Source organism: Scylla paramamosain, chromosome 27 (genome assembly GCF_035594125.1).
Source record: "Scylla paramamosain isolate STU-SP2022 chromosome 27, ASM3559412v1, whole genome shotgun sequence".
NCBI classification, from domain to species: domain Eukaryota; kingdom Metazoa; phylum Arthropoda; class Malacostraca; order Decapoda; family Portunidae; genus Scylla; species Scylla paramamosain.
Window position 1 is genome coordinate 12,648,300 of NC_087177.1, and position 8,509 is coordinate 12,656,808.

Sequence of the window (8,509 nt, forward strand, 5' to 3'; positions counted from 1 at the left end):
AACAGCATCTGGAAAAATGGTGGAATTTAGCTATTTTGGGACAAAAATCATCCTAAAAGTCACAAAAACAAAGTTTGACAGGAATAATGGACATTTTCTATTGTTTTGTAATGGAAAGAAATGGAAAATAACACTTTCTTGTCAAAGACAAAAATCGTGTTATAGTGAATTGTAGACTTTTTGTGTGAGAGAGAGAGAGAGAGAGAGAGAGAGAGAGAGAGAGAGAGAGAGAGAGAGAGAGAGAGAGAGAGAGAGAGAGAGAGAGAGAGAGAGAGAGAGAGAGAGAGAGAGAGAGAGAGAGAGAGCATCCTGTCATTATACTGCGCTGCAATATAATGCAGCAAACATCAAAGCATTAGCCTGCACCACACCGTCGCCTGAACTCCTCGCAGCAACACGCACCACCAGCCATGAAGAAGACGCACTTTATACTCCTGTTTCTGCTGCTGTCGCCCAGTCACGGCTGCCTCTGGTCTTGTGAACCTCAACCTAACCCTACACCTACACCGGAATGCCCGAATCGGATTTACTCCGATGGATGTTTGAAGATCATCAGTTCAAATAGAAAGAATGACATACTCGATGGAACCTTGTATGTGCAACCGGACTTCCAAGACGCATTCCAAGACGTCACATTCAAGGTGGGAGCAATTTATGGTGATTATTCTTATCGTACACTGAACGACGTCTTCAAACTGCATGCTGGGTGCTTCAAGGGATGGGCTAACTGGTGGCAGGTGCTGGTGAAAGGACAGCTGATAAAAAGAGGAAAGGAGCTTCATCTGGTGATGTGGGCTGGAGAGTGTAGAAGTGAGTGTATCTTTGTTGATGAATTCGTTGACATTCAGGAGCTCTATATCTGTCCCAGTGACGTGAACTGGAAAATAAAGCACACTCACCAGATAAACTGCGGCATCATGCAGACGACGACGAAGAAATACTCGAACAACACGATACCCCTTTGCATAGATCGGCCACCCGTGAGGACCACAACCCTTTCCAAAACACCATTTCCTCCCCCCACCACACCCACGTTCACAACCACTGTCACGCCCAGACGCCACATGTGCAAAGTGAAAAACACATCTCCAGCACAAGAGACTCCTATAGAGATTATGGTGCTGACAGGGGCTATAGTGACAGTCGTGATAGTGATGGTGATGGTGTTGATGATGATGAAGAAGCATCGAGAGTAAGTTTCTCTCTCTCTCTCTCTCTCTCTCTCTCTCTCTCTCTCTCTCTCTCTCTCTCTCTCTCTCTCTCTCTCTCTCTCTCTCTCTCTCTCTCTCTCATATAGTAACTGCTTTCATTGTTGTTATTATTGCTATTACTTTTCTTCTTCTTCTTCTTCTTCTTCTTCTTCTTATTATTATTATTATTATCATTATTATCACTATTAATAAATAATGCCAGTAGTAGTGGTAGTAATGTTTTTTTTTTTTTCTAACCCACCCTACAGCTTAAAACAGACAGGCCAGGGAGCAGAGAAGAGCTTCCATCTCATATGAACGTGACTGACACCTGCCTGTGGGAACCTGCCAGACAGGGATCCTTTATCAACCTGCATGAAGACACCCCCCACCTCCATAAACAGCTGATTGACTAACTGACTGCTCGCTAATTAACTGGTTTGGTGATTGACTGACTGGCTGACTGACTGATTGGCTGATTGGCTGACTGGCTGATTGACTGACTGACTGATTGACTGACTGGCTGATTGACTGACTGGCTGATTGACTGACTGGCTGATTGACTGACTGGCTGACTGACTAACTGGACCGTTGATTGGCTGACTGGCTGATTGACTGACTGGTTGATTGACTGACTGATTGACTGACTGGCTGACTAATTGATTGGCTGACTGACTGACTGGCTGATTGACTGACTGACTGACTGACTAACTGACTAACTGACTGACTGGTTGACTAACTGACTGGCTGACTGACTTACTGACTGATTGACTTACTGAATGGCTGACTAGCTGACTGACTGACTGGTTGACTGACTGACTAGCTGACTGGTTTACTGACTGACTGAATGCACCTCAACATAATGTACTTTCATAGAGGAGAAAAAAAAGGACTGGAAAAGAATCATAATTAAAATAAAATAAAAGAAAAAAAGTAAAGGAGTGCATGGAAAGCAAAATTATGAAGAAAAGGAGAAAAGGAGAAATAAAAAAAAAAAAGAAAGAGGAGAAGTAGGTAGAGGATGGGAGGGAAAGTAGGAGATCGAGCACAGATGTAAAGAAATAAAGGTCACAAGAAGATGAAAAAGAAGAAGAAGAAGAAGAAGAAGAAGAAGAAGAAGAAGAAGAAGAAGATGATGAAGATGAAGATGAAGAAGAAGAAGAAGAAGAAGAAGAAGAAGAAGAAGAAGAAGAAGAAGAAGATGATGATGATGATGATGAAGATGATGATGATGAAGATGATGATGAAGAAGAAGAAGAAGAAGAAGAAGAAGAAGAGAGATAAGAAAAGGGAGAAGAAAAGGAAGAAGAAATGGAGGAGGTGGAGGAGGAGGAGGAGGAAGAGAGGAAGGAGGACGGAATCTTTAGTGTAATATTTAAGTTACACAACATTTTCTTTGGCAGTGAAAATTCGACTGCTCATGTGGTCATATGAAAAAAAAAAAGAAAAAAGAAAAGAAAATGTAAGCAGCAAGTGAACACCGTGCATATTACCCTTCAGAAATACACAGATTCTTCCTCTTCATGGGAGGCGCTTCGAAATAGGTCTTGATTTAAGGAGGAAAAGAAAGAAAAAGAAGTTAAAAAAGAAAGAAACGAGAAAGAACAAAGAGAACAAATAGAGAAAAACAGAGGAAAAAAGTCTAGAGAAAGAATCCTTAGAATGAAGTGATTTGATATATTTTGCTGTACGCACATTATGTAATATTTATGAGTGGTAATTTTGAATAAGTGACTGTAAGAGATAGGGATATGTATTGTGAAACCCTTTACTGTCTCACCACGAGTATTTTCAAAGGCCGCAGAGACGATTAGCCGGGTTCTCAAGAGTGTTTCTCATGTCATTAGTGCTGAAACCTGACACTAAAACCGTAAAATCACCCTTAAAAAAAAAAAAAGTATAAATTCACTAAGTCATTTGAAAGTAATCGGGGCACACAAGCTTTTCATAATATGATCCTTTTATCTTTCCATGGTGTATGGCGCCACCTCTTTGGTCGCTCCATCTTGCTATGGTGACTCTTATTTTTAAGCACTTAAAATTCATATTATGCTGTCTTGGAAACTTATTCAAGTTTATCTATTGTAGTTTATGACTGTAAGAAACTAGAATATTTTGAAGTCATAACTTTGATGACGATGCATTGTTCATTTATTTGAACTGAGCAAAGAGAAAACTTTGTAAAATTCTGTAACCTTAGCTCAAATAAGAATATCAAGAATTCAGAGTCAATTGGTTCTCTCGCCAGGATTATTTTCAAAGACCACAGACAAGAGAGGTCGGGTTCTCATGGGTGTTTTCCCACTGATGGTGCAGACTCTTCCCTGAACTGTCACTAGGATCGTGAAAACATTCTTCAGAACCTAATATAATTTATTTCATACAGTATGCTAAAAGTAGTTTGATGTTGCGACTCAGTATCACGGAAGCAAAGTAGTGGATATCAACTATATTGCAAACCTGAAGTAAGTCATTCAGTCAGGTTGGTGTTTACATTAGTTAACTTTGGAGTTACCACTCTCTCTCTCTCTCTCTCTCTCTCTCTCTCTCTCTCTCTCTCTCTCTCTCTCTCTCTCTCTCTCTCTCTCTCTATATATATATATATATATATATATATATATATATATATAATCAGTTTATCCTTCAATCACTTCCTGCTTTCTATGAGATATAGTAACTTATAGTCTGCAAATTTTCCACCGATATAATAGGACAAACCATACATGGTGAAAAAATAAACAACTCCAGTAAAAAAAAAAAAAAAAAAAAAAATAAAAAAAAGGAAAAAAAAATAATAAATAAAATAACCATATTTCTTTCAGTGTGACAAACAATCCCCTCTTAATGTAATCCCAACGATTATAAACCATGTAAATAAAGTTCCCAACATGTTCAAACAATACACACAGTCCAAGGTCACCAATCTTTAAACTGTACAAAAAAATTCTTTGAATCTTTTGAAATCTGATATATGAGATAGAGAGAGAGAGAGAGAGAGAGAGAGAGAGAGAGAGAGAGAGAGAGAGAGAGAGAGAGAGAGAGAGAGAGAGAGAGAGAGAAAGAGCAAGCCGGATAGCCCGGCTTGCTCCTATTTTTAAGTATTTCTGTCACTTTGTAATTCTTGTATTATTGTTCTTGTTATATCATGCTTTTCTTCAATAAAAACAAACAAAACAAACAAAACCGATGTAATAGATGTAAAATATATTCTAGTTTATCCTAAATTATCTCGCTTTTTTATATAGACAAAAATTTTCCTCCGATTTATATATAGTAAGACCAAAATATATTCTACTTTACCCTGAAATCTCTCGATTTCTTTCATAGGTACCAAACAGCAAATTTTCCTCCGATATAAAAGGAGTAAACTATACTTTAGTATCCCCTTATATTTTTCACTTTTTTTTCATGCGTATCGGTCTAAAACGTTTTCTTTTAATGTAATAGGGCTAACCTAAAATATAATGCACACCTTCATACTTTACCACACATTATCATTGTTATCATTTACCTTGGAGTGTTGTATAAGTATGGAGTGAACGTAAGTTTAACAGTTATATCAAGGCTTGCATTCGCCGTTATTTCACCCATTTTCACTGAAAAGAAATTCTCATGGTCAGCAATCAGAAAAGAACAAAAAAAAAAAAAAAAAAGTTCGACCTTGGTAAAGTTGGATTAAAAAAGGATTGGGAGGAATTAGTCCTCACATAAACGGTAGATGAATGAAATGAATTCAGTAATCAGCGTACGGCCGTGGGACAAACTTTGTAATTTAAGTTACACTCCCAACGATCTTTTTTCGATCTTTTTTCTTTCTTATCTAAATTATGGAATAATTTAAATTTGCTATTTTCATCTTTTCCTTATTTGTTTCATCCTTCTTTTCGTTCTTAATATTTGCCCTTTAGTGCAGTTTTTGAATATTAATAATAAATTACATGTCATTCTATCATCTTTATTATTTAACTTATGGAGTCGTTCAAACTAATAATTTTCATCTTGTCCTCATTTGTTTTTTTTTTCTTTGCAAATCATTATTTTCTAAACTTTTTTTTAAATAATAACTCTAATAATACAGTGTCACCCTATCATTTCTTATTCTTTTTATGGAGTCATTGCAATAATAATTCTAGTGATACAGTGTCACCCTATCATTTCTTATTCTTTTTATGGAGTCACTGCAATCGATTATTTTCTTATCCAAATTTATTTCACCCTTTTTCCTCGTTAATATTTGCTTTTCCGTGCAGCTTTTAAATAGTTATAGCAGTAAGACTGTGTCACCCTTGCTGCGTGGAACATAGAAAACATGAAATGCGTTGAGTCGCTATATAGGGGGTACTCCTCTGTGACGGAATGTTTCTCTTGGGGAGTGTTCACTTATTCAGGTCTTACTGTATGATTTGGGAACCGCAGCCAGATCATGCCTAAATACAAATAAATAAATAAGTAAATAAAGATGAAATTGGAAGATAAAAAGCTGAATAAAGATATCCAATATAAAGAATAAGAAGTCTACTTTTACTGTCTTCCTGAGCCCTCCTCCGGCTGTCCTAATCTAAACACTGACTGTCATGTTCAGCATTTTATTTCATCATGATATCTTTTTTTGATACTGATCGTCTCGAGATGTCAATGTAAACATACCTACCTAGGCGGAAATGAATAGATATGATTCATGCAAGGACTGCCAAGCGCGGCTTCTTGCAGCTTTTCTTATTTCACTATGTTCTTATCTTCTTAATTAAGGAGACTGTCTGTGGGTAAAAGGACTCAAGATAAAAAAAAAAAAAAACAGCACAATGGAAATGAGACGGAGTGACGGGTTGCTTGACTTCTGGCCACAGCTAAACATCCATAAGTGGGAAACGAAGGTATGCAAGTTTCTTAAGTAAATATACGTACACCACCCGCACCCCTCCCCTCCTCCTGGCCTCACCTACTGTGAAGATAACGTCAAGCCTTGCCTACTTGCCTTGCCTTGTCTTGCTACTCATTACTTGGTCGATTGGGAAGCTAATCTGATGCAAGGATGTGGTCTCAAAGAGGTGCTCGGGGGCATTTCCATCTGGCTGGCTGCCTGACGCATCTCCCCGCTGGCTTTATGGGCACTAGTGAGCTGGTTGTTGACTGACTAGCAGGCTCTATGTCTGTCCCTGTGTCAACTTCTGCCCCTTGTCTCTCACCTGTCACGCACCACACCACCACACACTCTCCTTATCAACCTGCCATCTACCGTTTCCTCCTCCACTATTCCACATATGCATCCCTCTCCCAAAGCAATTTCTTTCCCTCCCTGATATTCATGAACCCTCTGCCTTCTCTCTACCAGTCCTCTTCCCTACCTCAGCATTCACTCATAAGTCACACAACACAGTATTAAACAGACATCAGCTACTAACCGAGCCAAGAAAGCAGTACATATCCTTTCCCCTTTTCTACTTCCTACTCATCTTTTCAAGTATTTGCCGATCACTGGCCAATGGTAGCTAAGGTTTTCCTCCATCCAATTTGCACCACTTATTCAATGGAGTGGTCGGTGATCTGCGCAGGCTAATGCTCCCCATCCTTCCCCACCCCAACCGCTCCCTCTCACCAGTCCCTGCCACGACCCCTATCGCGTCTGCCGCCCGCCTCACCCCTCCATCATTACGATTCTCTCTGCCACTAAATGATCGTCTTCTCGGCCGATTTATGCACGAGGAACTGACCCCCGCAGCCAGGTAGTTTGGTCTGACATGTTAGAGGTGTCGGGGAGCCTCTGAAAAGGTAGAATAAGGAGGATGTAAAAGAGAGGGTGATGGGAGAAAAGGTCTCTCTCTCTCTCTCTCTCTCTCTCTCTCTCTCTCTCTCTCTCTCTCTCTCTCTCTCTCTCTCTCTCTCTCTCTCTCTCTTCCCACTAGCCATTTCCTTAATAAATGCACAACAGCGATTAACTCAAACTTTCCTGTCTCTCTTCTTTCTAATTATCTTCTGTTTCATGTGAGCCTTCAGGAACAGCAGGCCTTCTTTCACCCACCTTACCCACCCAGCAGCAGGCACCACAGAAAAGACCGGACACAAGACCTCTGGAATCACCATTAGCGTTTCACACTCGGCCAGCCACGAGGATCTCCAGCCACTTATCCCAAGGGAACTTTTGGCTCTACTTAGTTGTTGTTGAAGGCTGTCGCTACTCCCTCTAGTGCTGCGTAAGAAATGAGTGTGCTAGTGCTGGATAGATTACCGTTGTGTCTATAGTTTGGTGTTGTCAAAATTTATGCCTGTGATGATAACAAAGTACATGATTGATTTGTAAGTTATCAAAGTTTAAGTGATTTATTTTTATCTATTTATTTTTATATATTATGATTAAAGGGAGTGATTGTATAAAGCAGTTTTTTTATTCAACTTCGGATACTTGTCGCAATGGAAAAGTGAAAATCGTGGGACTTTTCTACGCAGACTTATATTAGATTATATTAGAATAGATTAGGTTCTTGATCACAACAACTGCAGTTAACATAATAAAAAAAAAAAAAAAGCTGAAATGGTCCAAATAAAATAAGAATAAAACATAATTACATATCAACATAAAACTTTTGCGTAAATTCAACAGAAAACATCGATCTAGTAACACACACACACACACACACACACACACACACACACACACACACACACACACACACACAGGATAATAATTTGTAGTTTAGTTTAGCGTCCCACATTTCAGAGCAGCGCGTCCCTTCCCTCCCTCCGTCTCCCTCCAGCCAGCCGCCAGTTTTCTTTGGAAATCTCAAAATAAAGAATAAAACGTAAAAAGATTGACAGCTGATACGAGGCGCCTTTCACTTCTCGAGAGGCGAAGGAAAGGCGCCTTCGAAAAAAACTGGAAATTCTGTGTCCTCTGCTCAACAAGTGTGTGTGTGTGTGTGTGTGTGTGTGTGTGTGTGTGTGTGTGTGTGTGTGTGTGTGTGTGTGTGTGTGTGTGTGTTTACCGAACCTAGCTATTGAGCAAAGCAAGTATCAAAATTAACAAATAAAGAAAGAAAGATAAAATGAAAGAAAAGAAAGATAGAAAGACAGAAAGAAAAGAAAAACCAGTCAATCAATCGACCAAATTCATCAAGGAAAAGGAACAGAAAACACACACACACACACACACACACACACACATTTAACATCAACACAAAAACAATCTCTAGTTTTCAACATATTACATGATACTCATAGTTATCAAGACACTACAACCCTTAAGAGCCAACAAGACTCCCTGAAGGCATCCCTGAGGGTCCCAATAACCCCGGAAATGTCAACAAGAGCAGGCCGTAATGAGG

At 39.2% G+C, this 8,509-nt stretch overlaps 1 long non-coding RNA gene across 1 annotated transcript; it reads left to right on the plus strand.

Annotated features, from left to right (window-relative positions):
- Positions 1 to 318: 318 nt before the first annotated feature.
- Positions 319 to 4,241, plus strand: LOC135114240 (uncharacterized). The gene is made up of 2 exons (XR_010275465.1): positions 319 to 1,192; positions 1,460 to 4,241. It is a non-coding gene; the product is annotated as an uncharacterized LOC135114240 (long non-coding RNA).
- The last annotated feature ends 4,268 nt before the right edge of the window (positions 4,242 to 8,509 follow it).